The 27,876-nt window shown below is 40.1% G+C and overlaps 1 protein-coding gene across 38 annotated transcripts in view; it reads left to right on the top strand.

Moving 5' to 3' along the window:
- The window catches only part of FARS2 (phenylalanyl-tRNA synthetase 2, mitochondrial), a 618,373-nt gene that overhangs the window by 64,999 nt on the left and 525,498 nt on the right, over window positions 1–27,876 (top strand). For 5 of the 38 annotated variants that reach the window (XM_045058541.1, XM_045058544.1, XM_045058530.1 and 2 more), the window contains exon 3: window positions 18,493–18,549. The exons of 27 other annotated variants lie outside the window; for them this stretch is intronic. The gene's annotated coding sequence lies outside the window, so the exon portion shown is untranslated. Of the gene's footprint in view, window positions 1–5,306; window positions 5,436–6,749; window positions 10,307–18,492; window positions 18,550–27,876 lie in introns of those variants that run through there. 6 more of the 38 variants (XM_045058550.1, XM_045058543.1, XM_045058545.1 and 3 more) reach the window with 3 other exon arrangements.

Genomic DNA, 27,876 nt, shown 5'->3' with positions numbered 1-27,876 from the left:
ATGTTTTATAGATAGATTAAATAAATCCCCCACTCTTTCCAAAATAGGAAACATTAAGAAAGGTGACAAAGTAACTGAGGTAGAGATTGAGGGGGGGTACTGTTGGAATTTTGTGTGTGTGTGTGTGTGTGCTTATAGTCTGTTCAATTATTTTTAACTCAACAGGGGTTATCTGAGTATGAGTTTATAGAGTTTTCTTTCTCTGTATTAGAACATTTATATATCTACACTCCTTAACAAATGTTATGTAGAAAAAATTCTGTAAAACTTTCTTGTAGATGGTGGTATGAGACTCAGATCAACTTAATTTGTTCATCCTGTCCTCTTTAGATATATGAAGCCCTGTTAAGATTGAGACCTTTTCAATTTTTGATCTTGGTGGTTTATCTAACTAAGAAGAGGGCCATCAGCCTCTTCTTAAGCTTAAACATGGTGGGGGGGGGGTTGGTGAGAATCTGAAGGTTTTTATTTTTTAATTAAAAAAAATTTTTTTTTAATGTTTTATTTTTGAGACAGAGAGAGACAGAGCATGAGCAGGGGAGGGGCAGAGAGAGAGAGGGAGACACAGAATCTGAAGCAGGCTCCAGGCTCTGAGCTGTCAGCACAGAGCCCGACGTGGGGCTTGTACCACGAACTGTGAGATCATGACCTGAGCCGAAGTTGGATGCTTAACTGACTGAGCCACCCAGGTGCCCCAAGAACCTGAAGGTTTGTAAGTGATGGAACTAGAGGCTCATGATTGGATCTCGCTGTCAGAATGAGAGACAAAAAGCCACTCACAAACTGCCTTCTTGCATAACTGTAATGCATTTCTGATCCATAGTGGTATAACATCTCCATCGTGGCCCCGTGTGAATTTACCCACTGTAGATTTCTTTGGGGGTAAAAGTTAGTTTAAATAATTTTCCATGCATCATAGGGTCTTCTGAATGTTAATGGGTTTTATGCAATAAACATATTCATTCACAAACCAAATTTAGGTACATAAAGCTCTTTGACTTCTAATGAGCTTTTTAGATGTGTGCAACGTCTGAAACTGGTAGATAATTTAGAAAAAAGCACATGATTTGGGACCATCTTCTGGAAGCAATTCAGATTATGAATGAAGCTGCAATCCTTGTGAATGTGCCTTTAATTCAAAAGTGATGCAGTTTCATTCATGGCATTCATTTATCCCCAGAAATTAAAGTATAAAAATTTCAATAAGAATTTCTTTTGGGTTTTGCTTGCTATTAATCTATAAGTCTCATAACTTACATTTGTATAGTATTTTCTTGTGTTCCAGAAGACTTATTTTATTTTTTTACATTCTCACTTATTCTTCCTAACAGCCCTGGGAATAGTCTTTATTATTTGAGGACTTATTGTTTGACATTGGAGGGCAATATCACCAACCTGGAAAAAACGTTAACAATGGTACAGAATATTATAGTAAGACAGGAGAAAGAACTGGGAATATCAAAACTTAAAGTTTGGGTTCATTTCTGTAGCTGCTGGGAATGTCCTCTTTGAAGAGGGTTTTGAAAAGTAGGATAATTTCCAGGATGTGCTAGAAATTATGAGGCACTTTATTCCTGCCTCCTATTCCGGCTGTTCTTTCTTAAAGAGCCATCTCTCAAAATTTCAAGACCCCAGTGGCAAGTATTGATTTACTGTTTTTAAGGGATCCAACCTGGACTTGAATAAACAATGGAGTGCCTAGTATGTGCCAGTGCTGGATGTGCTGGAGACAGCTGTTCAACGGCGAGGGCGCAGTCCCTTTCCTTAGGAGCTTCCATCTGATGCTTCCTTTTGGGGATGTGTGGTCACCAAGGAGGATTTGCCCCTGGCTTCCAGAGAACTTGGTGTTTAGTGGGGTTGCTGTCTGATCAATAGGAAGACCCAACACCGTGTATTCAGTGGTATAATAGGGGAAGCACATGTTGCCAGGGAACCTATAGGCATGGCCTTTAACTGAGATTTGAGAAGAGAGGGAGAGAGACAGAGAGATACAGAGAGAGATTTTGCATGTGTGTGTGTGTGTGTGTGTGTGTGTGTGTGTGTGTGTGTACGTGTGTATATTTGGAAGGTGGTAGGAGTGCAGAGCAAGCTTACCAGCAAAATACAAATAACCAATACCCTAAAAACAAATCTCAATGTTATTTAAACAGATAATGGTTAACTAGAGAATCATCTGAATCCCACGTTTGGGGATTCTTGTCTGTGAGGGATATGCCAGACAAATCCCAGGCTAGAATATGCCACAAAATCCTTACCTAGGTCCCAGGTTGTGCACACCCAGAGAGACTGTTGTCAGCTAGTTCTGGTTATGCAGTCACTTATACTTTACTGCTAGTTTTATACTTTCCTTTTTCTTTCTTTCTTTCTTTCTTTCTTTCTTTCTTTCTTTCTTTCTTTCTTTCTTTCTTTCTTTCTTTCTTTCTTTCTTTCTTTCTTTCTTTCTTTTTTAGCAAAGTATAAAAATTTATTGGATAAAAGCCAAGTGGTTTAGGGCCATACTTTATTGTCTTAGCTGATTCCCAACTGCATTTACCACTTACACATCACAACTTTCACAGCACAGATCTGTATGTATAGCTGTTTAATATGTGCTTTCCTTGTCAGTGACTTGATTGGGTATTTCCAGAAGATAATTCATTCTTTCCTTTTGTAAATTTTAATTCCAATATAGTTAAGATGCCAAATGTTATATTAGTTTTAGGTGTATATAGTGATTCAACAATTCTATACATTACTCAGTGCTCATCATGATAGCGTACTCTTAATCCCCTTCACCAATTCCCTCTCTCCTGTACCCCCACACCTGGTAACCATCAGTTTGTTCTCTGCAGGTAAGAGTCTGTTTCTTGTTTTCTTTTTTCCCTTGTTCATTTATTTTGTTTCTTTATTTTACATATGAGTGAAATCATATAGTATTTGTTTTTTTCTGACTGACTTATTTCACTTGGCAGTGTACTGTAGCTCCATCCATTGGATTCAGTGGTTGTTGGAGATGGTAAGATTTCATTCTTTTTTATGGCTGAATAATATTCCTATGTGTGTGTGTACCATATACCACATCTTTATCCATTCATCTGTTGATGGATACTTGGGATGCACCTATAATTTGGCTATTGTAAATAATGCTGTAGTAAACATAGGGGTGCATGTATCCCTTTGAATTGTGTTTTTGTATGTTTCAGGTAAATATCCAGTAGTGTGATTCCCAGATCATATGGTATTTCTATTTTTAATTATTTGAGGAACCTTTGTACTAGTTACCACAACGGCTGCAGCAGTTTGCATTTTCACCAACAGTGCATGAGGGTTCCTTTTTCTCCACATCCTTGCCAATACTTGCTGTTTCTTGTGTTTTTTATTTATTTTAGCCATTCTGATGGGTGTGAGGTGATATCTCATGGTAGTTTTGCTTGCATTTTCCTGATGATGAGTGATATTGAGCGCCTTTTCATGGGTCTGTTGGCCATCTGTATGTCATCTTTGGAGAAATGTCTGTTCGTGTTTTCTATCCTTTTTTAATTGGATTAATTTTTGGGTATTGAGTTTTATTAGTTCTTTGTATTTTTCAGATACTGACCCTTTATTGGATATGTCATTTGCAAATATCTTCTCCTATTCAGTAGGTTGCCTTTTAGTTTTGTTGATTGTTTCCCCAGAAAGTAATTTCTGATAGAGAATTCTTTAAGGACTCTGCTAAAATGTACTGGGAGCTCTTTTAGGACATTGATTTGTACAAGTCTTAACTGAGGGAAGAGTGTTCACAGGGAACAGCCTCAGCAAAGCCTTGGATTATTGAAAAACAGAAAATGGGTCAGGGAGGCTAGTTTGTGGCTTGGAGTCAGAGAGTTGTAGGAGGTGAATCTCTAGAGGGAAGCATTGTTTCCCAAAGCTTTGTTGACTTTGGAGTCACTTGGAAATGAAAAAATACTGATACTTGGCTCCTGCCTGCAGGCATTGTGACTTAGTTGGGATGGGGTATGCCAAGACATTGGAAGTTGCAAAGCTTCCCAGATTTCCATGTGTAGCAAAATTTGGGAACATCCAAGCCAATTTATGGAGGTCTGTATAATTATGCTGAGGCATAAGGATTTTATCCACAGAGACATTTTTTGGTATGGAAGAGCCACTAAATGATTTTTCTAGTAGAATGACTTAAAAAAAAAAATTTTTAATGTTTATTTATTTTTGAGAGAGAGAGTGAGTGGGGGAGGAGCAGAGAGAGAGGGAGACACAGAATCTGAAGCAGGCTCCAGGCTCTGAGCTGTCAGCACAGAGCCCTACGTGGGGCTCGAACTCATGAGCCATGAGATTATGACCTGAGCTGAAGTTGGTCGCTTAACCAACTGAGCTATCCAGGTGCATCACCAGTAGAGTGACTTGATCAGACCTGTAGTTTGGAAGATATTGCTGGTTGTTTGGGGGAAAATAGATTGAGAAAGCTGAGACTGGACTAAGGGAATGTAGTCAAGGGTCCCTTAGATAAATAAAGGTGGCCTGATGGAGGCAATGACAGTAGGGATGGAAAGAGGAAGATGGATCCCTGAGATATTGAAGAGATGGATTCAGTAGAACTTGTGGTGGGCGGGATGGGGTGTGTGGGGCAGAGCGGAGTTATCACTTGATTGAGGCCAGTGGGAGCAGGGAAAGCAGGGATGATGTGGGGGATGGGGTAGGTCGTTTCTGTGTTTCGGCAGGGATCACCAGCACTGCTGGATTCTCCTTCCAAGGAATAGCTGAGGAAGTCTCTTGGGTCTCTACTAAGCACTGACCTTATGTGGTGAACTTCCTCTAGTCTGATTTCTCCTCAGTTAGAGCTTATATCTTGTCTGCTGTTTGAATGGATGTTTTTTCTCTAATGATTAGTGATCTTGAATATCTTATGTGCATTAAGCCATCGAGTAAGGGGATTCTCCCCATATTTGTGATCCATGGAAGGCCTGTTGGCCCTGTGGGTCAGTGGCATCTAAAAAGCTTATATTTCAGTTTGGGAAATAGAAGTTTCATTACTCTTTCATATAATTGAATTGAGAATTTATATTACTTTTATCTGAGAAGATTCTTGAGAATTTTTGAGGCAACTTTTATATAGCAATCTGGATTTCTTTGAGAAAGAAATACAGTCTGTGTAACAAAAGTTCAGTTGTGCTCTATTTCAGGAAAATCTAATATACAAAAATCTGAAATGATAAAGCTGGCAAATTGTGGGTGGAGATAATTGGTGGTTGATGATCTTGCTGATGGATTCTTGGTTTTGAAGAGGTTTAGGAATCTTTCATAACATAAGGTTTAAATTATTTGGATTTTAGGAATAATCTTTTGGGATAAGGAACAGTCTGCCTGAATATTAGATAAACAACTAATATTGCTATGAGAATCTTGGACAAACGTTAATAAGGGTTAAGACCTCCACATAATGATGGACAATGTCAGGCAAGGTGAGTATTCCTTTATATATATGTGTTATCTGACCTTTCCCCATTATCATAGCTTTGTGGATAGTTGTCTCATCTCTTTACATGTTTGCGACACCTGCAGAACCCCATAGTAAAATCAAACACTGTGTGACATTTTGGTTTGTTGATGTGAATGTGATTCTAAAGTCATAAATTACATGTAATGAATTTCACTGTAGATTTACTGAGGTAAATAAGTTTTGAAGCCAGAAATTACAGTTAGAAGGGAAATTCATTTAATGGTAAGACGAAGGAGCTAAGTTATGAAAATATAATCTGGAAAAAAAAACATTCCACAGTTTGAGAAATAGTAAGAGTAAGTTCTTAAGTATTTGTGGTGAAGTAATAGCTTTCCCCATCTTCCAAAGAAAGAATGATATACTAGCAACAAAACATGTATTTCCCAAAGCATCAAGATACACCATTGGCAACATATTATTTTGAAAAGAATATTTTGTTTCTAAAGAGTAAGATGATTTTTGGAGAAAGGGGGAATAGAGGGCACCCAAACACCTAACACACTTATGATGGGCTGGTTATACATGCATGTTCAGAGGTAAATGACCATGATAAACAACCATATAGGAACCTGCTTCATATGAAATGAAATCATTTGCCTCCTGCCGCCTTGCATGGCATCAACAAATGAGTTGTGCATTAGAAATAAAGCAGCATATTCTGCTTGTGCTCACTCTGTCATCTGCAAGGGCTTCATTATGGAGAGGCATGCTGGTGGCTATCCAGATGCTTAACTGGCAGCCTTCACTGACTAATGGAGCCATATTTGTGTTGGCTGACATCTGGTTTTAGAAGTTATTTATAAAGAAAAGATCGTTGTAATCCAAACAGAGAGATTTTTAAATGTCAGATGTACTGTGCAAGATACATCTAGGTTGGGTGGCACTGTAGGAAGGATTAGCTGCTTTTCTAAACACTCATATGTGCTGAGTGTTTTTTCTGTATGCAAGTAGTATTTCCATATAGCATGTTATAAACAAAATACTTGAAATAAACAGATTTTTGTAGTTTTGAGCATTGTAAATAGGACTATAATATTGGGGCGCCTGGGTTGCGCAGTCGGCTAAGCGTCCGACTTCAGCCAGGTCACGATCTCGCGGTCCGTGGGTTCGAGCCCTGCGTCAGGTTCTGGGCTGATGGCTCAGAGCCTGGAGCCTGTTTCCGATTCTGTGTCTCCCTCTCTCTCTGCCCCTCCCCCGTTCATGCTCTGTCTCTCTCTGTCCCAAAAATAAATAAACGTTGGAAAAAAAAATTAAAAAAAAAATAGGACTATAATATCACCAAAATGACACATTACTAAACCAAACAGTTTCATGGGACAACATGTGAAGACCTTACAAGTCCACTGTCCTGTCCTCATAGTGAGAAAATAAGATCAACAAACTGAAAATCAACAATTCTTCTCAGATCCATGAGAGAATTGAGGTCACAGAGTAAATTGCTGGCCCAAGAAATGGAAAGAGGAGTGCATAGCAAGAATCACGGTTTACCAGAAGTAGAAGTCCAAGAGTAGAGCCCTCCCATGCCCAGCCCTTGCTCCCCTCCCTCCTGCCCTTCCCCCACCAGGACTGTTAGGAACAGTTAAACTGTAACAGGTGAATTTCTAGAGGCTTGTGGGTGAGAGTTAAAAACTACCAGGGCCTTGTATTGGGGAGAAGGGCTCTGCGCTTTCATGAATTTTACTTCCAGAAGCCCCACCAGAGTCTCAGAAAAGTCCTCTCCTGTTTCTGGCAGTAGGAGGGGAAAAGAAACCATTTTGAAATATATCCAAAGCATTCTGTTCTCCTTAACAAAAGCCTGCCGTAAAAGATACTACTTCACTAAAGCCTAACAGACCTGGGTTTTACCTAACAGAACCTAACTGACTTGGGGAATGGGAAGTACCCATTTCCAGCCTATTCTAGACTTTTGGTTTCACCTTAGGGGGAAGAAGAAAGCTGAGTAACACCTGTGAAAGTCACAGTCCAGGGGCACAGGCTCCCTAAAAGGCTGAGACCTAATTATAGCACTATGTACCTTAACTACCATATCAGTCATGGTCCTGGATAATAACATGGGATTATCAACAGCAAGGCTCAAACTCTTGTAAGAGAAAGCCTAAGGCATCAGGAAAGACAAAAACAGTGACACTAGAGGAATTTTTAGCCTCTTGCCACCTAAAACCAACAGTAAACGCAGCTTACCTCCTAGCCAGATACACATACAACCTCACACTAAAGGCCTTAGTTCCTTTTACACAATGCATCATGTCTGGCTTTCAACAAAAGATTACAAGGCACACTAAAAGGCAAAACACAGTTTGAAGAGACTAATGAAGCATCAGAAGAACCATAGTCAGATACAGAAGAGATTATTGAATGATCAGACTGAGCATTTAAAATATGTATAATTAATATGCTAAGGGTTCTAATGGAAAAAGTGGGCAAAATTCAAGAACAGATAGATATAAGCAGAGAGGTGGAAACTCTGGAAAGAATCAGAATTAATGCTAGAAATGAAACACTGTAAGAGAAATGAAGAATGCCTTTTGGGTCCCCAGTAGACTGGACTGGGGCCAAGGAAACAGTCAATGAGTTTGCAGATTCGTCAAGAGAAACTTGCCCAACTGAAAAGCAAAGGGAAAAAAAGAAAAAAAAAATTACCAGAACAGAATGTTTAAGAACTATAGGACAATTAAAAGCTATAAAATATGTGTATTGGGAATACCAAAAGAATAAAGAGGAAAAGAAGAAATATTTGAAGTAATAATGGCTGAGACATTTCCCCAAATTGATGACAGTCATCAAACCACAAATCTAGGAAGCACAGAGAACGCTATGCAGGCAAATTTCAAAAAATCTGTGCTTAGACATAGCATATTAAAACTGCAGAAAAAGACAAAAGAGAAAGTCTTGAGTAAATCCAGAAGAGATAAATACCTTACCTGTATAAGGCTCAAGGGTAAGAATTACACTAGATTTCTATTCAGAATCCACATAAGCAAATCAGAAAAAACAGTTAACCTTGAAGTCTGTACAGGCGTATCTTGTTTTACTGTCCTTTGCTTTACTGAATTTTGCACACTCTGTGTTTTTTGCAAATTGAAGGTTTGTGGCAATCCTGCATCAAACAAGTATGTTGGTGCCATTTTTCCAACAACAATTTCTCACTTCATGTTTCTGTGTCATATTTTGATAACCCTCACAATATTTCAAACTTTTCCATGATTATTATATTCGGTATGGTGCTCTGTGACCAGTGATCTTCAATGTTCCTCTTGTAATTGTTTTGAGGTGCCACAAGCGTGCCAGGATAAGATGGTGAACTGAATTAATAAATACTGTCTGTATTCTGACTGCTCCACTGACCAGCTGTTCCCCCATTTCTTGGGCCTCCCTATTTCCTAAGACATAGGAATATTGAAATTAAGCCAGTTACCCTATCATGGCTTCTAACTGTTCAAGTGAAAGGAAGAGTTGTACGTCTCTCACTTTAAATTGAAAGCTAGAAATGATGAAGCTTAGTGAGGAAGTCATGTCAAATGCCGAGACAGGCCAGAAGGTAGGCCACTTGCACCAAAAAGCTAGCCAAGTTGTGAATGCAAAGGAAAAGTTCTTGAAGAAAATTAAAAGTGCTGCTCCAGGGATCACACGAATGATGAGAAAGCAAAGTAGCTTGTTTACTGATATGTAGAAAGTTTTAGCGGCTTGGATAGAAGATCAAACCAGCTACAACATTCCCTTAGACCAAATGCTAATCCAGACCAAGGCCCTAACTCTCTTCAATTCTGTGAAGGGGAGAGAGACGTGGAAGCTGCTAAAGAAAAGTTTGAAGCTAGAAGGGGTTCACGAAGTTTAAGGGAAGAATCCATATTTGTAATATCAAAGTGCAAGGTAAAGCAGCAGGGCTAACGTAGAAACTGTAGCTGGTTATCGAGAAGATATAGCTAGCTAAGATAATTCATGAAGGTGGCTGCATTAAACGGCAGGTGTTCAACGTAGACCAAACAGCCTTCTATTGGAAGATGTCATCTAGGACTTTCATAGTAGGAGAGGAGAGGTCAGTGCCTCACCTCAAAGCTTTAAAGGACAGACTGACTCTCCTGTCAGGGTATAAAGCAGCTGGTGACTTCAAGTTGAAGTCAGTGCTCATTCGCCATTCCAAAATCCTAGGGCCCTTAAGAATTATGTTAAACTATTCTGCCTGTGCCCTGTAAATGGAACAACAAAGCCTGGATGGTAGCACATCTGTTTACAACATGATTTAACTGAATATTTTAAGCCCACTGTTGAGACCTACTGCTCAGAAAAAAGAAAAACAAACAAACAAAAGATTCCCCTTAAAATATTCCTGCTTGTTGACAGTGCACCTGGTCAGCCAAGACATCAGTTGGAGATGTAACAACATGATGTTGTTTTCATGCCGGCTGACACAGCATCCATTCTCCAGCCCATGGATCAAGGAGTAACTTCAACATTCAAGTTTTATTATTTAACAAATACATATTGTAAGGCTAGAACTGCCATAAAGAGTGATTCCTCTGATGGTTCTAAGCAAAGTCAATTGAAAACCTTCAGGAACAGATTCACCATTTTCCATGCCATTAAGAAAATTGGTGACTGATGGGAAGAGGTCAAGATACCAACATGAATAGGAGTTTGGAAGAAGTTGATTCTCATCCTCGTGGATGACTTTGAGGGGTTCAGGACTTTATTGGGGCACGTGACTACAGTTGGGGTGGAAACAGCCAGAGAACTAGAATTAGAAGTGGAGCCTGAGGATGTGACTGCACTGCTGCCATCTTGTGATCAAAGTTGAACGGATGAGGAGCTGCTTGTTACAGATGAGCAAAGAAAGTGGGTTCCCGGTGACGTTGCTGTGAAGGCTGTTGGAATGCAACAGAAGATTTAGAATATTACATAACTTAGTTGATAAATGCAGTGCCAGGGTTTGAAAGGATGGTCTCCAATTTGAAAGAAATTCTATTGTGGGTAAAATGCTACCAAACAGCGTTACAAGCCACAGAGAAATTGTTCCTGAGGGGAGGACTCAGTAGGTGTGGCTGACTTCATTGTTGTATTATTTAAGAAATTGCCATAGGGGCGCTTCGGTGGCTCAGTAGGTTAAGTGTCAGACTTCGTCCTAGGTCATGATCTCGTGGTTAAGGGGTTCAAGCCCCACGTTGGGAACTGTGCTGACAGTTCAGAGCCTGGAGCCTGCTTCAGATTCTGTGTCTCCCTCTCTGTCTCTCTGCCCCTCCCCCGCTCATGCTCTCTCGCTCTGTCTCTGTCTCTCTCAAAAATAAAAATTAAAAATAAAAAAAAGAATTGTTGTAGCCACCCCATCCTTCAGCAACCACCACCCTGATCAGTCAGCAGCCAGCAACATGGAGGCAAGATCCTCCACCAGTAAAGAGATTACAACTTGATGAAAGGTCAGATGATGGTCAACGCTTTTGAGTAATAAACGTGTTTTTTAAATAGTTATGCACATTGTTTTTCAGGCATGATGCTATTGCATACCTAATAGATGCCAGTAAATATAGCTTTTATATGCACTAGGAAAAATTAATTTGACTCATTTTATTATGATATTCACTTCATTGTGATGGTCTGGAACTGAACTCACAATATCTTTGAAACAATGCTATAATCTAGTAAAATTATCCTGCAGAAGTGACAGAAGAGTGCAGAAGAGTTTCTCAAAAATTGAAGGAACTTTTCACTAGTAAATCTGTCTGGCAGGAAGTGTTAAAAAAAGTTCTTCAGAGAGAAGGGAAATGATACAGGTCAGAAACTTGGATCTACATAAAGAAAGGAGGAGTGTCAGAGAAGGAATAAGTCCAGGGGCTTCTTGCTTCCCTCTCCTGAGGCACTGGTGCCATGCCTGGCACCCAGTATCCATGCCCACACCCATTGCTGAATAATACAGACATGGAATTTTATGACTTGTTAGTTTTAAAAAGGGTGAATTTCTCAACTTGCAGCTTCAGTCTCTATGCTTAAAAATTACTGAAATGGACATAGCAGGATCTCTGGCTCATGGAAGAGTAGAACCTCCAAAGACTCTGGGCAAAAGTGTAAAGAACAAATAAATACCAAAACAAAATAAATACCAAAAGTCTTGTTCCCTTCAGCTCTGTGTATGTTAATCATGCACCTTATTGTCTCTTATGTAACAGAAATTTTTGTTATATAGTATCACTCTGCCAGTGGTATCATTTTGAGGTGAATCTCTCAGACCTTAAAGGAAAAGGAATTGAATATACTAAGTGTAGACATACGAGCTCTTTTTTTTTTTTTTTCAACGTTCATTTATTTTTGGGACAGAGAGAGAGCATGAACGGGCGAGGGGCAGAGAGAGAGGGAGACACAGAATCGCAAACAGGCTCCAGGCTCTGAGCCATCAGCCCAGAGCCCGACGCGGGGCTCGAACTCACGGACCGCAAGATCGTGACCTGGCTGAAGTCGGACGCTTAACCGACTGCGCCACCCAGGCGCCCCGACATATGAGCTTTAAAAGACAAATGTTATTAAAAATGTTATTTAAAAGACAAATGTTATTGTAGCTTTCCAAACTAGAAATGAAAAGGCCACTGAAGCATCTTATATGTTTTACATTTTCGTAAGTTGCTATTGATGGCTAACAACCACATAAAAAAAATCTCTTGGGGTAATCCCCCTCTCTTTCTTAAAAAAATTTGTCTTGAGACAAATGTGAGAAAGCACTGTGGATTATTCCCGGTAGTGAATGGTGCATTTCTTGCTATGACCTCATAAGGAACCATTGTTAGGGAACTTCATGCACCTGTAGGAGTCCATGGTTGGCCCTAAGGTTTTTGGTTCTTTTACCCAGGAAGCTGAGTTTTGGTGACCTGAGGGATGTTGACCACAGTTAGCTTTTTTCCTGTTTGGCTTTTTGTCTTTTTTGTTTGTTCTTTTTATTTATTTTCTTTTAAATTATTTCCTTTTTTTAAGAAAATTATTTTACTTTCATTTGTCCTCATTCTTTTTTCTTTATTTTTCTTTTATTTTTCAAGTCTCTTATTTTTTTCTTATGTTTTTCTATGTTTTTCTTTTTTATTGATTTAAAATTTTTTAGTATTGTTGTTAGTATTATTAGTGTAGTTAGCAAGTTGCCATGCTGCAGGGTTTTGCACCATCTGTACTGATGAAGACATTCGTATTGACAGCAGCTTCTTATGACTATTGGCCAGGCAGCTTCACCAAGGTCATGTTGACTCAGCATATTATGGGACAAAGGTGGCTGTGAATATCATTAATAGATTCCGGCAGAGATTTTCTAGCCCCCAGAGACTATTCCTTGAAGTCTGAAACATAAAGGTCTCGAATTATCCTAATAATGTGAAACTGTTTGACATGATCTTGATCCAGGACCATTCTACCTGGTCAGGGTGTCTACTAGTGGAGGAGAGATATTTGATTACTTGGTGGACCATGGCTACATGAGAAAGAGGCTTGTAGCACATTTTCTGGACAGTGTCCATGTACAGTGCTACCACCAGAAGAGTGTTGTCCACAGGGACTTAGAGCCAGAGAACTTGCTTTTTGTTGTTGACCTTAATATCGAGGTTGTGGACTTTGGCTTTGGTAATGTGTAAATGCATAAGCTGAATACCTCTTGTGGCAGACCTCTTGTGGCAGACCTCCTTATTCTCTGGAATTTTTTTGGAGTCATAATTATGATGCCCCCTAGGTGGATATTTGGAGCATTGGAATCATCCTTTTTTTATTATGGTCACCAGTTTCCTACATTTTGAGGGATTGGAATTCAAAGACCTGTGGGCTTAGGTATTGGATGGAGTATATGACTTTTCTTTCATCATGTCCATAGAGAGTGAAAGCCTGCTTAAGAAATTCCTGATCTACAACCACAGTGACAGAGACATTTTAGAGGAAATTATGAGGGATTCATGGATAGACATGGGTCCTGAAGAGGAACTGAGGCCTTCCATTGAGCCACTCCCTGACTACAAGGATCCCTGGCAGTCTGAGTCGATGCTGTCCATGTGCTACAAGTGGGAAGAGATCCACGACTCAATGATAGGCCTGAGGCATGAAGAATTAAAGACCATCTGCTGGCTTTGGACTACTAAGACACCCCAGCTGAAGAGCACTCTGTCACTGTGAAGTCCCTGCCTACGGCTGATCCCAAGAACAGTGTTGTCTTTCCCCGTCCCATGTGGTGGAGACAAGTGTCTCTGTCAACCTAAGCAGCAGAGTGCTGTCATTCCCACCTTTACTTTGTTCTCTAAGACAGAAAATCAGTGGCATGAGGACCAGGAGCCTGTGTGGAAGGCCAGCAGAACAGCCAAGGTGACTGTAAGTCCCAACCTGGTCAGGAGATGAAGACTACCATTTGAACAAAACTCTCCCACATTGTCCCTGTCGTCTTCTCATTCCTCCTACAATGCCAGCAATGGTGGTGGAGCCCTAGGTGGCTCCAACTTTCTCCAGCTGTATGCATGTGCCCTGGCCACCTAAGGGGACTTTGTCCAGTGGAGGATGGAAGTGTGCCAAGTGCTGTGGGGTCTGTCTGTTGGGTTCGAGCTATCTGGCATTTTTAAGGCATTCAAAACCATTGTGGCAAAAATAACTGTGATGCTGCAATTTATGGGATTTCCAGGGGCCCCCTATGGAGTGGAGAGGCCAGTCTCTCTACTCACACCTGGTGAAACTTCAGAGACTAGACTGTACCTGGAACCTTACTCCTTTCTCCTTCTCCTCTCCCTCCATTCTTCTGTGTTTGTGGGGAGGGGAGATGGTTTTGTAAAATAAACACTATTAAATATTAACGGGTAAGCATTTAATATCTTCCCGATTGGCTTTTGATGATGGACTATGGGAGGTGATTACTGATTTGAATGGATCTCGTGTGTGTTTGTCTTAGTGTAGCATTGTCACTGCCTTGAGCAGATTGTATAATGGTATTAACACTAACAAATGACAGTAGCATTTACTGTTTTCAAAGACTTTCTCTGCCTTTCTAATTCATTTTAGCTACAGATCCCCATTTAGCTAATTGGCAAGTGAATGCTGAGGGAGGGTAAGCAGCTTGATGATAACGTGGAGCAGGTGAGGGCAGAGATCATGTCCTGAGCTAGTGTTCTCTACTAGGTGCTCTGTGGCTCCCATGGGCCAGATGTGGGGTCAGGAGACTCCCAGGTTTTGACATCCTTTTGAGTTTTGATATACTTATCTCTTAAATGAATAATTCAGTCATATGAGGGATGAGACAACCAGCCATTTTGTGTAGCACTTTTCAGAGCTTCTTGTGAATTGTCTGCAGTCCTTGAAGCAGGTCCTGAGTACAAATTCTTCCTTGAAAATGTGAAAGAAAAATGAAACTGTCCAGAGTGCTAGAAACACTAAGGGGTGTATAGAACCCTATTGATAGGAGGGATGGTGCCTTGTAGGCCCTTTGGCATGAAGCTGGCCACCTTGGTGTGACAGCTTTTGGAGGGGCCTCATCCAGATCTTCTTCTCTTCTCCTGCCTCACATTAAATCCTTACGAGCTAGAGAGCAAACGTGGACTGATGACTTCAGGCTGAATATCTGTTGTATATTTTAAGTTCACTTGTTGAGTTAGAAGAGCCTCTCTCCCTAGCCCAATCCTTTTCTATTAATGTACTAAGTAATGTATGCAAGTACTTAATGTTTTGACTCCTGAGGGGATGTTAGAAGCCATAATAATATTATCAATAATATTTGTCAAACAAATGTATATATTGGGCAGCTACCATGTGCCCCAATAGTACAGGAGGTAGAGAGGTGAGCTCACATCTCCATGCCCAGGGTTCAGCCACAGTGGCAGACCGTCTGAGCTGCAGTGTGCTTCTGTCCTCTCAGACCATCCCCAGGCATTTAGGGTGGGACCTGAGCTGCTTCTGGTCAGACTGCTTAGTGAGGCCACTGAAGAATTAAGGAAAGTCCCTGGATTGAAAATTTAGTGGTAGGTTTTTGGTGTGTCCTTTTCCTAAGGTGCAATCTTTTTTGGCATGGACCTTCTTGAATATGACTGGCATGGTGCCTGGCACATAACAGCATTCACCAAATAACGTTTTTCTCTTTTCTCTGCAATGTAGATACAAAAAAAAAGAAGTCCATGGTATTTCAGAAGAGAGCTAGAGCACTGTGTATAGCTGAGATGTATCAGGAATGTTTTCCGGATGAGGCTGATATGAGGCAAGAATTAAAGCATAGGGTCACTCATTTATTTACCTGATGCTATAGTCTACCTAGCATATTTCAAGTGTTGCTGTGAAATGAGAATATAACAGTCACAAATTACAAACACAGGTGTTTGCAATCTGGTGAGTCAGACAAATGTTCATTAAGTAATCATGTAAATAAACATAAATTTACATGGGAAGCAACCTAAATATCCCATGGGCAAATGATGAAATAAATTGTAATTTGTTTTTTTGACTTAATATAATGTAGCCATTGATATTGTTTCAACAACTTGTAAAATGATTGTAGTAACTTACGTTGGGTATTTAAAAAGGGAGATATAAGATAGTCCCTACTTTTTTTTTAAATGTTTATTTTTGACAGAGAGAGAGAGAGAGAGAGAGAGAGAGAGAGAGAGAGAGAGGGAGACAGAGCATGAGCGGGGGAGGGGCAGAGAGAGAGGGAGACACAGAATCTGAAGCGGGCTCTAGGCTCTGAGCTGTCAGCACAGAGCCTGATGCAGGACTCGAACTCACAGACTGAGAGATCATGACCTGAGCCTAAGTCAGAGGCTCCACCGATTGAGCCACCCAGTCGCCCCAGTATAGTCCCTACTTTGTAAAAACAATACATGTTTGCCTATGCATAGGAAAGCTGATTATACAACACATTGAACAGTGGGTATTCCTAGTGATATCATTGTAGAGCATAGAGCATGTTCTCATTAAAAAGGACTGTTGTTGCCAGAAAGTGAGCAGATTGGTTTTTCCATTGTTTGAATTCACAATTAGATGATTTGCATGCTTTAAATGAGGAACTAAAGCTTTAACTGGTATTCTTTCTTGGTTGTTTTGGTTTGGTTTTGACGGTGAGGGGGGAAGTAAGCTAAAATGTCACTGAGGACTCCTGCTGAGTGGGTTCTGGTGGAAACTGTCTTCTAGTGCTTTCCCTGGAGATGTGAGGTCCAGGAACGGAGTCTCTCTCAGTGCTACCCCTGCAGGACTCACCTTCCTTGGTCTGCTGTGGGTCTTGCTTTGCTTTGGGTTTTGTCTCTATTGGAAGATAAAAAAAATTTGTATCCAGAGGGCAAGTCCCAGAAATGCTTCCAGAGATGATGGTGGGAGTTTGATTTCCTTTGTTATTAGTCAGTATTTGGGTTGTTTTGGGTTAGTTCCATTATTTTATAAGCAAAAGCTTCCATCTTCTCTAATCCCTATCAGAAATTATTATTTTGTTGGAAAGTTGGGGTGTTACTACTTTTATTAGCTTAAGACAACAATAATTCTGTGTTTCTAAATGGGTCTTTTGTTTTGCTTTGTTTTGTTTTTTAAAGCATCTGTGTGTTTTTTAGTTGAAAATTAAAAGTATGATAGAGGTACTGATGATATACTCACAGGATTAGATTATGGCATATAATTTAATTATCATAAGATGTGAAAATTCTAGAAAGTTTTCCTCTGATTGTAATGTTTTCCTTGTAAAGAAAATTTTTCTTTATGTTCTATTATTTCAAACACCTCCTGAGTCATTAAAGTGATGTAGTTCTGATGGATAGAATAGCATTTCTGCAACCTTCCGTGCCATCTTGGATTTGCCCTGCTCTGCACAATAGAGGTACCAAGACTTGGCCTTATGAGGGTAGAGTTCTTTTTCTATAACGGTTTAAGAGATGGTCAAAAGACCTCCTGCTGCTTTCCTTATATGCAAAATTACATAAGTAGCAAGTTATACTTTTAAGTCTTACAGACTTTTCATCATGAGTCTCTGTTGAAATATGAACATCTAGGATGGAGAGCAGCGGTCATCCAGAGTCTTGCCGGGATTTCCTGTCAGTCACCCGGAGGACAGAGCGGAATGACCAGGCTGGGGAAGGTCTCGTTACTGCTGGGCCTTCGGAGCAGGCAAGAAGCTCCTCACTGAGGACTTTGCACGGCTGACTCTGGTTCTGCAGTGACAGCAGCTCCTATTGTACCGGGCTGTGAAATTATTCAGAAAAGAGTGGGGACGATGCATATACATTTTACTTGCTTGAAACTAATAGGTGACTTCCTTCTGGGATTTGCTCTCTATGCCAATTAATTTATAATCTGTTCTACTTTTTCTTCCCTTACCTGCCAATCACTGCTCTTTTTAGTGGTAACCGCAGGGAAGAGACTAGGATTTTCTACCAAGGTGTGTGTTACAGCTCCCTCCACTGTTGTATGAACACGCGGGCCCTCTCACCTCTCAGACATCATCCCTTCCCGTTCTTAGTTCTTGGGCTGCTACTCGCACGTTTTGTGAACATACTGGTGAAGGAGCAGTTGAGCCATTTTGGTGGAGGGAATTTCCATTGACCAGCGTATGAGGAGGGCACGCTCAGGGACCCCAAACATAGGTATATGATACACTGCGTGCAAACAGTGCTAGAGGAAACCTAGCTGTTTCTCTAACAATTCAGCGTGATGAATGATGGAATCTACCTTTCCTCTGTCTCTCTGGGCTTGGCTCGCAGCCCCCGAGGTGCAGCCCTGCTTCTGGGAGGACGGGCGCTAAGGTTGCCGCGTGCAGTTGACAGGGAATCAGACTGACTTTCCACCGAGAATGGACCACAGATTTCCTGTGTCACTTCCCTGCCTCCTCAGACTGTCATGTGGAGAGACATGGCATTCTGCTGCAGGAAGGCGTTTGTTAGCAAGCCCCTGCAAACATCTGGTTCCTTGTACCTCCCATGCTTCCCGCAGGTGCAGATTGCGAGAAATCTGAGCATTGTTCAAAAATGGCTTTTACTTTTAAAATGTTTCTTTTAATTTTGTCAAGTCTTTTTATATTAAAAAGAGTGTTTCTCTGTTGCTTTTCTGTTCCCTAGATATATGGCATATCAGTTCCTCTGGCTATTTCATCCCCCTGTAAGCTGGCAGCTCTGGTGGGTATTTTAAAGTCTGTAGGGTTTTTTTTTTTTCCTTTTGACAAAGGGGAGAGGAATTGCTGGCATACTGCGTGCCAGAGCGCTGAAGCAAATCTATTTCCAGCTTGAATATAGCAGCTAAAGAAATTTCCAGAGTGGTGCATTATTTATTTTTCTTCCCTGATGCTGAGTCTCATAATGGGGATGCTGAGTGCGGTCCTCTTTGTCGTTCAGCAGCAGTCAGGGATTGGCATGATTGCACCTGCTTTTTTCTGCCTCCCTGTGTGGGCACCTGTTTCAGCGGTGTCCAGCCTCCAAACTTCAGGAGCAAGGGATCTCTAAGTTGCTGAAGAATAGGAGCCACAAGCATTTCTGGTGGTTTATCATATGTAGCATAATTTTCCAGCTCAAACAACAGGTTCTTAAAACCAAGTATCAGAAATATTTTGCATGTACTTGCAGTCTAGCCATGAAAAAATTTCCCACTTGTTTAGGAAGGCCGTATGATTTTTACTCAGTGATCAAATTTTCCAAATGTTTTTTTTAATCACCATAAAAAAGAATGATTTGTAAATGACTATGTCCAATGCATGCAATGTATGTGATGGACAAATTAGTTACAAAACAATCATTACTGTAGTATTAAAAATGGCAAGCATTGTCAGTTTAAAAACACAGTAGTTTAATAAAAATATGGGAACCTTTTAAATGCCACTAAAAATAAATGAGTGTAAAAGGATACATTTTGAAGCATTAATTGGGAAATTTGAAAATAACATTCCTAATACCTAGTGTTAGGGAGGAAGTGTTGAGGTGCATTCACAGGTACAGTGTTTTTATTAGGCTGTGTGTCTATATGGTTTTACAACGTAGAATATGCATACACATTATTTGCTCTGAAAATTACCTATCTTACCCTTATATGACTGGAGCAACTCCAAAGGTGGTTGGTCAGGCTCCTTTAGTTTGGCATTATTTCAAGTGACCATCAGTGGAGCGTTTACTCTGCCGTGTAACTCCCTGTAATCAGGACTTAAGCTGAGCCTCAGGGCAAGCCCAAGTCACTGTAGGGATATTTATTCTAGACAGAGTGATCACAGATTCTAGGGCAGGGCCCTGACATGTTCTCAGGAGGAACACTTTTCATTTCCCTCAATTGTTAGCATTTGGCACAGGACCATCCTGGTGAGTCTTCAGAGGAAGCCTTGCCCGCATGGCTGCTGACCCCAGGGCTCCAATGGCTGCTTTGAGATCCTCCTGGAGGTCCTTATCAAGGACAGGCCAGGTTTCCCCTCTCTCCTAACTGGCACCAACAGGGACTAGAGATTGGCCAGGCCTGGGGCTGCTGAGCAAATTTCCAGGTTCCTCCCTTTTCACTCCTTTTCTACCACCTTTGTTAAGGCTTTGTGTTCTGGGGTCAATGGCCTTGTCACTCTTCTCTCTCTAGAAACTTGGGTAGAGAACATAGCCACATGGGAGACCCCAAGTGAGCCACACGGCACAGTGTTTGCTCTGAGCATCACTGCATCTCCACCTGCAAGTGCCATCGGATGCTCAGAGTTGGGGAGCATGCAGTTGGGGTGTGGACTGTTCTTTCTCAAGAGGCAGTATTTTGTTATCAGTGACTTATTGACCTTTTATGTTAATTTACATGTCAGCCTCATAACTATCTGTAGATACTCTTCTAGGAATTTAACTAGTTAGTGCAGCTGGCCACTATGGTAGCCAGACCTGGTATTAAGGGCATTACACACAGGAAATACTGACAAGACTGAAAACAGAGTCATGAAAATGGTAAATCAGCCCAGGCCCCTCACAGATGCACATACTCCTTAGCCTGGTTCCTTATGCTGGGGTGATAGCGCATTTAACACTCCCGAGGGAGGGGCACCTGGACGGCTCAGTTGGTCAAGTGTCTGACTTTGGCTCAAGTCATGATCTCACGGTTCTGGAGTTTGAGCCCCGCATCAGGCTCTGTGCTGACAGCTCAGAGCCTGGAGCCTACTTCAGATTCTGGGTCTCTGTCTCTCTCTGCCCCTCCCCTGCTCTCACTCTGTCTCTCTCAAAAGTAAATAATAAACATTTAAAAATTTGTAACACTGTCAAGGGAGATTGTGGCTTTCTAGTGTTCAGCTGAGTTAACCCCCACCCTGGAAAAACAAGGAAGGAAAAAAAATTTTTTTTACTTTCTTTCTTTTAATCAGCTAATGGTGCCAGTTATTATTTCACAGTTTTTCCATTATTCGATATGAAATCTCCATAGTTTGTGAAGCTGGTTGGTGAAGAGAAGAACACAGAAAAGGTCACGTTGTGGATGGTGAAGATCACCCGTAGGGTTTGCAGTGTGCAGCCTGCGTCCCTGCATGCCGTTTAGCTCTGAGTTGACCTTTTCCTCCTTTTCTCCTTTCTTACTTTTCATTCTGGCGTCAGCCTGCAGTCTGCCTCACTTGAGAATAGAAAACTGGGAGGACAGGCAGGGGACAGCTACACCTGCACCGCCCCTTGCCTTGTGTTGATTCTCACTTTATGGGCGTTGATACTATTCTGGGCTTTACTGAAACATACTGACTCCTGGTTTGTACATCTGATTTTTAGTAGCAGACTGGGAAATTTTATCCCCTTCAGAGATCAGGCAGGGTATAGAATGGATTTGTTCTTAAATGGTAAAAAGAGTCTTTCAGATTCATGCTGGTCTTTGCAAATCACCTAAAAATAGTGATCTTAGTATTGTTAGATCTTAAAATAACTAAACGTGTAACTTTTATTTTTGTTGCTGGTAAATGAGACTTCCATTTTTACTACATTTCAGGATAGGCCAGAATTAAATATCCCCTTCTCCTCAAGTTATAAGAAAATAAATTGGGAAGAGTCTACCTATCATTATGTAGGAAATTACTTTAATTATAGCAGGAGGCTGCTTAGTCTTTCTCACTGACATCCTTACCGTCCGTCCACTGTGAGCTTAGATATTTGAGAAATTGGTCTCGAGAATAATAGTGTGGTTTTGCAGAGTGGTCCTTTTGCTCTGTTAGTTTTGAGCATGAATGATGTGAAGGTAGGATGCCCCCCTCTTTATCATTAGGATCCCATGTTAGCCTCTTCATTGGCAATATCATGTTATGAAACATTAACATCTTAGGATTCAGGAGACCCAGGTTCTGACTGAGCTGTGTTCTGAAGAACTCCCATAGGACTGTGGGGGAATGTCTGCCTCGATTTCCTAAGCCAGGCACTCTGGTCTGTCACACCTCTGTCTACAGGTGTTGATTACTCTTACTTTGTCATTTTGAAGTGTAAACGATGGTAGAATATTTTAGGTGTCTTGGTGCCTTCTATTTTATTCCTTTTGGCTTTTAAGATACGACATGCATTTTGTTAGGAATTATCCTGTAATAAGAACAACTCAGTAAGTTCTTAGTTGTTGTACTAACAGCTTCTGAGCCATTTCAGTTGTGAACACCTTACACTGCAGCTCCGAGGCCTAGAATGATGAGCCCAGTTCTGTGTTTTAAACAGCTCTTCTTTCCCCACTACTGTTTCTTTTATAAACCTTACCAAGCCATCTGTTGTGGTGGAGGGCAGCCATGGTCAAATTCACCATTCCTGGCCTTGAACTCTGAGGGAGTGTCTTGTCAGAGAAGTTAGAGGGAGGGAACACCTCTGGTGCTACTTCCTTCAGGGCTGCAAGATCAGAGCATACCTTTGCAAAATGGTCCTGCTTTATGTGTGGGAAGATTTTGGGGTGATAGAGTGCCATGTTTCAGCTACACCATAGCCTCATGGATTTTCACCCACTCTCGTAAACCTTGTTGCTTTAAAACATGTGGGGCTGCCATCCAACTTGTAATGAAGTTGATAGAATGTATTTCTTTTGTAAATTGAAGTCCACCACCTGGTGCAGTATTTTTAAAATTTGATAGCCTATTGATTTCCACAATCATTCATGTGTGTTACGTTATTCAGTTTCTCCACACATTAGAATGATGGTTCAAAATCAAGAATGTGAGTGAACAACAACAAAAAGCAAAAAGAATGTGAGTGAAATCTAGAATGAACTCACCGTTGTCTCTTGACTGTAATTTTTGTCCTTCCATGTTTGATGTGCCTGTGAGCTGACTTACTCATAAAATTTTGATACCAAATGTGTCCTTTGCTTGTTCCTCCCCCACCCCCCGTATTAAACACTTTTCCAGCTCTTCAGATACTGACTGTGTATCCTACAATGAAATTTGTTTCTGTACTAGCTACCCAGATTTAGCTCAGTCCCCACGGGGAGAGGACTCAATCCCACCAGACCCCCTCCTCCCCCCAACCCCTGTAGATGCTGGTCACCTTTCCAGGTTGCTATCCATGCTTCTCACCAACCAGCTTGAATCTTAGGTTCCCATTAACCCCCTCCTCAGATTCAATAATTTGCTAGATTGGCTCACAGAACCCAGGAAATCACCTTACTTACTATTACTGCCTTATTATAAAGGATACACCTGAGGAACAGCTAAATGGAAGAGAAGCACAGTAGAGTGGATGGCGACAGTAGAGTGTTGGGCAGCACATTTCAGAGCGTGCCATCTTCCAACACCTAAGTGTATTCACTAACTTTGAATGTTTTCTGAACCCCACTGTTGGGGATTAAAAAATATTTTTTAATGTTTGTTTATTTTTCATATATATGTGTGTGTGTATGTGTGTGTGTGTGTGTGTGTGTCTGTAGAGAGAGAGAGACAGAGACAGAGAGACAGCACAAGTGGGGGAAGGGCAGGGAGACAGGGAGACACAGAATCTGAAGCAGGCTCCAGGCTCTGAGCTGTCAGCACAGACCCTGATGCAGGGCTTGAACCCATGATCCACGAAATCATGACCTGAGCCGAAGTCAGAAGCTTAACCAGTTGAGCCATCTAGGCACCCCTTTTTTAATTTTAATGTTTATTTATTTTTGAGAGTGTGAGAGAGGGATTTTTTTAATGGGTGTTTTATTATGTAAGCATAATTACAACAAATATAGGGATATATTAGGAAAAAAATCAGAAATGTGGCATCAAAGAAATTTCATGTTCATTAACAGACCCTTTTGGATTATGCCTCCAGTCTCCCCTAGAGATATAGTCATTCCTTCTATTCTCTCGGGTAGATTTGGATGTTTGCTACCAGTATTTATGCAAGTATTTATTTGAACATACCTTGTAACTTCTAGAAGACCTTGCAAATGTTTGCATTATTGTAGTAGACATTTGGTCAATATTTGTTGATTTATAATCTTATCCCAAATATTTTTTAGACTTACATCTTATGAACTCTGAAGTTTCCAGGCTTTATACTTAGATAGTCTTCAGATAGAAGATTTCATTATCTCTCTTATTTTGCTTGGCTGAATTCACCATGGTCTTTCTCACTTATGTTTATAGACTAATGAATTTTAGTTTTAAAATGCTTTGTATTTAGATATTCATAATGAGAGATTCACCAGATCCCTGTTTCACATCTTCTAGGAGCATTGAAATGTCACTGCTTCCCCCATGTCCAGCCTGCTGTGTTATAGTTGTTATACCTCTTGGGATTCTATGGCCACACAGAAGGGCTCAAAAAATAGTGTTCTGGTGGCTGGGATTTCCTCTTATCTGACCCCAAAGCTTATTCATCTCTATTTCTCTTTGGAATGTTAGGACCAGTAATGGAATATTAAGGGTTAGATACAAGGAAGGAGATAGATATAAAGAGTATTAGGGATTAGCTGGCCTAGGATGCACAGTATGGTTGTTAATGGGTCATAGTAGGGTTGAGTCTAAAGGAACCGTGAGATCAAAATTTACAGAATTGAACCATGAAACCAGATGTGGGAAATATTCTAAAATGATGAAGGCAAATTTCAGAGAATGCTGCTTCTTAGGGTCTAGTACCCTTCTGTCTATAATCATTGGTCTTAAGGGAGGTATTACTCTGAATCCATAGTCTGACATTACCTATGTAATTTATGACCTCAGAGAGGATTTGTGTGAGGAGTATGTATGATTTAGTGAAACTAATCTACAATTTTTCCAGTCCTTATGTACCAGCTACTCCAAAATGACTTTAAATACATTACTTCATTTAGTTTTCACAGAAACTCTATGAAATGGATTTCTTCATTCCCATTTTTTATAAAAGACACTAGAACCCTGGGAGGTCACATGATTTGCTCACATTCCAGGTTAGATTTGGAGAGTCCTGGAGCCAGTATTGAAACCCAGGACTGTGTCACTCTGGCGATTTGTGATGGATACTGATCACCTGGTATGTAGCAGGCACTGGGCCAGGTACTGGAAATACAAAGACAAATTCAACTGTGCTCACTTCAAGGAAGACAACATATCATCTTCATCAGAATGCTAAGGAGATTCCAAAATGACTTAATGAAAAGCATTGCATAAATGCATGTCATTCTATTAGCTTGGCAATGGTTTCCTGCCAATATATGAGTGCTGAGAATCAATAGGAAGAAGTATATGGTTATAAAAAAATGAGCAGAGCTATAGAAAGGCTAATTGAAAGCATGGAATGTTAAGAAACTCACAGATTTATTTATGTGAAGTTTGGAAGATGCTATTCTAGCAGTTTCTGGCTAGTTTTGATGATTGATGATATCCCTAAAGTAGCTGAGCTACTCAGATTAACTTAAGTGGCTTTATTTAAAACCCTGCTTTCTCAGAGATCCTTACTTTTAATGCACCCAGAGGTATATACCTGTGTTATGTAGGGTATAAGCTATTTTCGAATCAGAGGAAATGGAGAAAACAAGGTCAATATCACATGGTTTCAACACTGTTCGTCAGTATATTACCCATGATATTGTGCCAGTGCAGTTATGAGACTATGGGAAGGGCAAGTGGGGTGAATGCTCATGTGGGAAAATGATTAGACTTAGACAATGGATGAATTACATTAAAAACATATTGGTTCAGTATTAAGGACTATAAAAGAACAGATACTAGGAATTTGCTTTTATTTAGCAAAATGAATAATTCTTAGGTTTATAGATCAAATCAAGAATGTTATGCTAATACTTTTTTATATGACCTTGGATTTATTCAGAATGCTTTCTTTTTGTATTGGTAATTTCTAAAATGTACCATTCTTCTTTTTGAATTGTCTGGATATTCTTTATCACCATTACTTTTTTTTTTACTGCTTTCATGGAATTATGTCAGTGAAATTAGGGGAAACTAAAAGATGTGCTTAGAAGCAGTCAGTATTTAAGTGGTTCTATATATTTTGGTTTTACTTGAAATAGGCAAGAAGATAAGAAAAAGAAACGCGTGTAAAGCTCACTCATTGTGTGTGAGACACCCAGCTAGATTCTGTGTGTGTGTGTTTGTGTGTGTGTATGTTTAAATATCATCTATACCCATACAGATATATAGATCTCATTTCATAGCATTTATTACCATTTTTCAGATGAGGTTTTGTGATATTAAATGACTTGCTAGTTAAGGTGGGTGTAGGTTTGAACCCAGGACTTTTACTTTCAAAACCCCTGTTTTTGCTGGAGTTTGCTGCTGATTTGAAATGACTGAATTGCAGTTATCAGCAAGATTATAAAACACAGAGTGATGAAGTTATAGCATCAGGTTTGATTTACTTTTTTTTTGATCAACATGATCATATTAAGATATTTTCAAGAGAGTCCTATAGTGAAATCTATAAAATGTGTAAGGAAAGTCCTGCCTCACTAGGTTTTGAACCTTGTTTAAAGGATATAATCACCTGGAACCTTTCTTAATTGCTGGTCTCCATTTATTGTTGAATTTTAGAAGTTGTTTTCGGCCAATGTTACTTGTAAAACTGCTGTTTGGCTTTTGCTTGGCTTCCCGTGTCTGACTGGCCTATTGGTATTTCGAGCAATCCCTAGCCAGATATTAGACCAGTAGCATACAACATTAAGTATTTGTTGTAACTTTGAACTCTGATTTGACTTTTCTTGTATGTATACCATCTGCTGCCTTTTCTCTATACTTTTTTGGCTGTCTGAACTTGACTTATTATGGAATAACCAGTCGGAGTCTCACCTCTTCCATGAATGCATTACCAGGCATTGTCTGCATTTGCTGTTCCTCCTCATGTACATCTGCAGGACCTGATGGCTCTTCTCCTGTTAATCATGTGTTCTTTTATAAGCGTATTTCTGTGTTTCATTGTGAATACTGTGATGTTCCAGCTTCATATATTTTAAACTCTTTGATTTCATGGATGGTGATTTTTTATCTTATTACTTATTTATTTATATTTATTTATTTTTTATATAATTTATTATCAAATTGGTTTCCATACAACACTCAGTGCTCATCCATCCCTACAGGTGCCCTCCTCAATGCTCATCACCCACTTTCCCCTCTCCACCCCCATCAACCCTCAGTTTGTTCTCTGTATTTAAGAGTCTCTTATGGTTTGCCTCCTTTCTTCTCTGTAACTTTTTTCTTTTCCCCCCTTCCATGGTCTTCTGTTAAGCCATGCTTATCCTGTGGTAATGTGGAACCCTTGTCCTTTGCCATCTATCTGTATATTAAGATTAGGGTCTGATTTTTATGATGATGTAATGATTTCTCTGAAGTCGATGGACCTAAATTTGGTTTCTAAGTCATGTGACCATTTGTTGCCATTTGACCTGTGAGAACAGTGGTTCCCTGGCATATGTGACTGTACTCTAGCAAGATATATTTGTCCAAAATTGCTACTTCCAAATCAGTGTCCTCACTTCATGGGTTTTTGCTGCTTTAAGTGACTCATACGTTTATAAGTTCCATTTCCATTTCAATTCTGCCCCTGTCTTATCCTTTGTTATAACCTAGGCCAGAAAGGGAAACAAGTACTCTCCTAGAAACTGTATAGAGGGCAAGTAGGAATGACAAATCAACAGATGCCAGAGAAAGATCCATAGTTAACCAGTAGGATAATCATGTGCAGGTGTTTTGTGTTGACATTTCTTCTTAAGAGTGTTGAAGCTTTCTGGTTTGCTAGACTCTATCTATTTATAAATGTGTTTTTTTTTTTCTTTGTGTCTTGACTTACATACTGATGTTATTTTTTGACCAGTATTGAAATTTAGAATTGATTTAATTAAATGAACAGATATCATTCAGATAAAAGATTTCAAACTGTTTCTTCTGAGCAAATATTCTTAGGTAAAACTAAACATGTTATGAACAATTAGTGATTATAATGTAAATCCTTTTTAAAAATACTTTAGCAATGGAGAAAAAAAATTACTTTACCAATGCTATTAGGTGAGATAAAATTACATCATGTGATTCATTGTGTAGAAATATCATGAATGAGTTTTTCACTATTACTTCTACAGGTTAAGTTTGGGAGAAA

This window comes from Felis catus, chromosome B2 (assembly GCF_018350175.1).
Source record: "Felis catus isolate Fca126 chromosome B2, F.catus_Fca126_mat1.0, whole genome shotgun sequence".
Classification (NCBI taxonomy): Eukaryota; Metazoa; Chordata; class Mammalia; order Carnivora; family Felidae; genus Felis; species Felis catus.
Note: the sequence above shows the minus strand (reverse complement) of the source record. Positions and strands in the feature narration are given on the sequence as shown.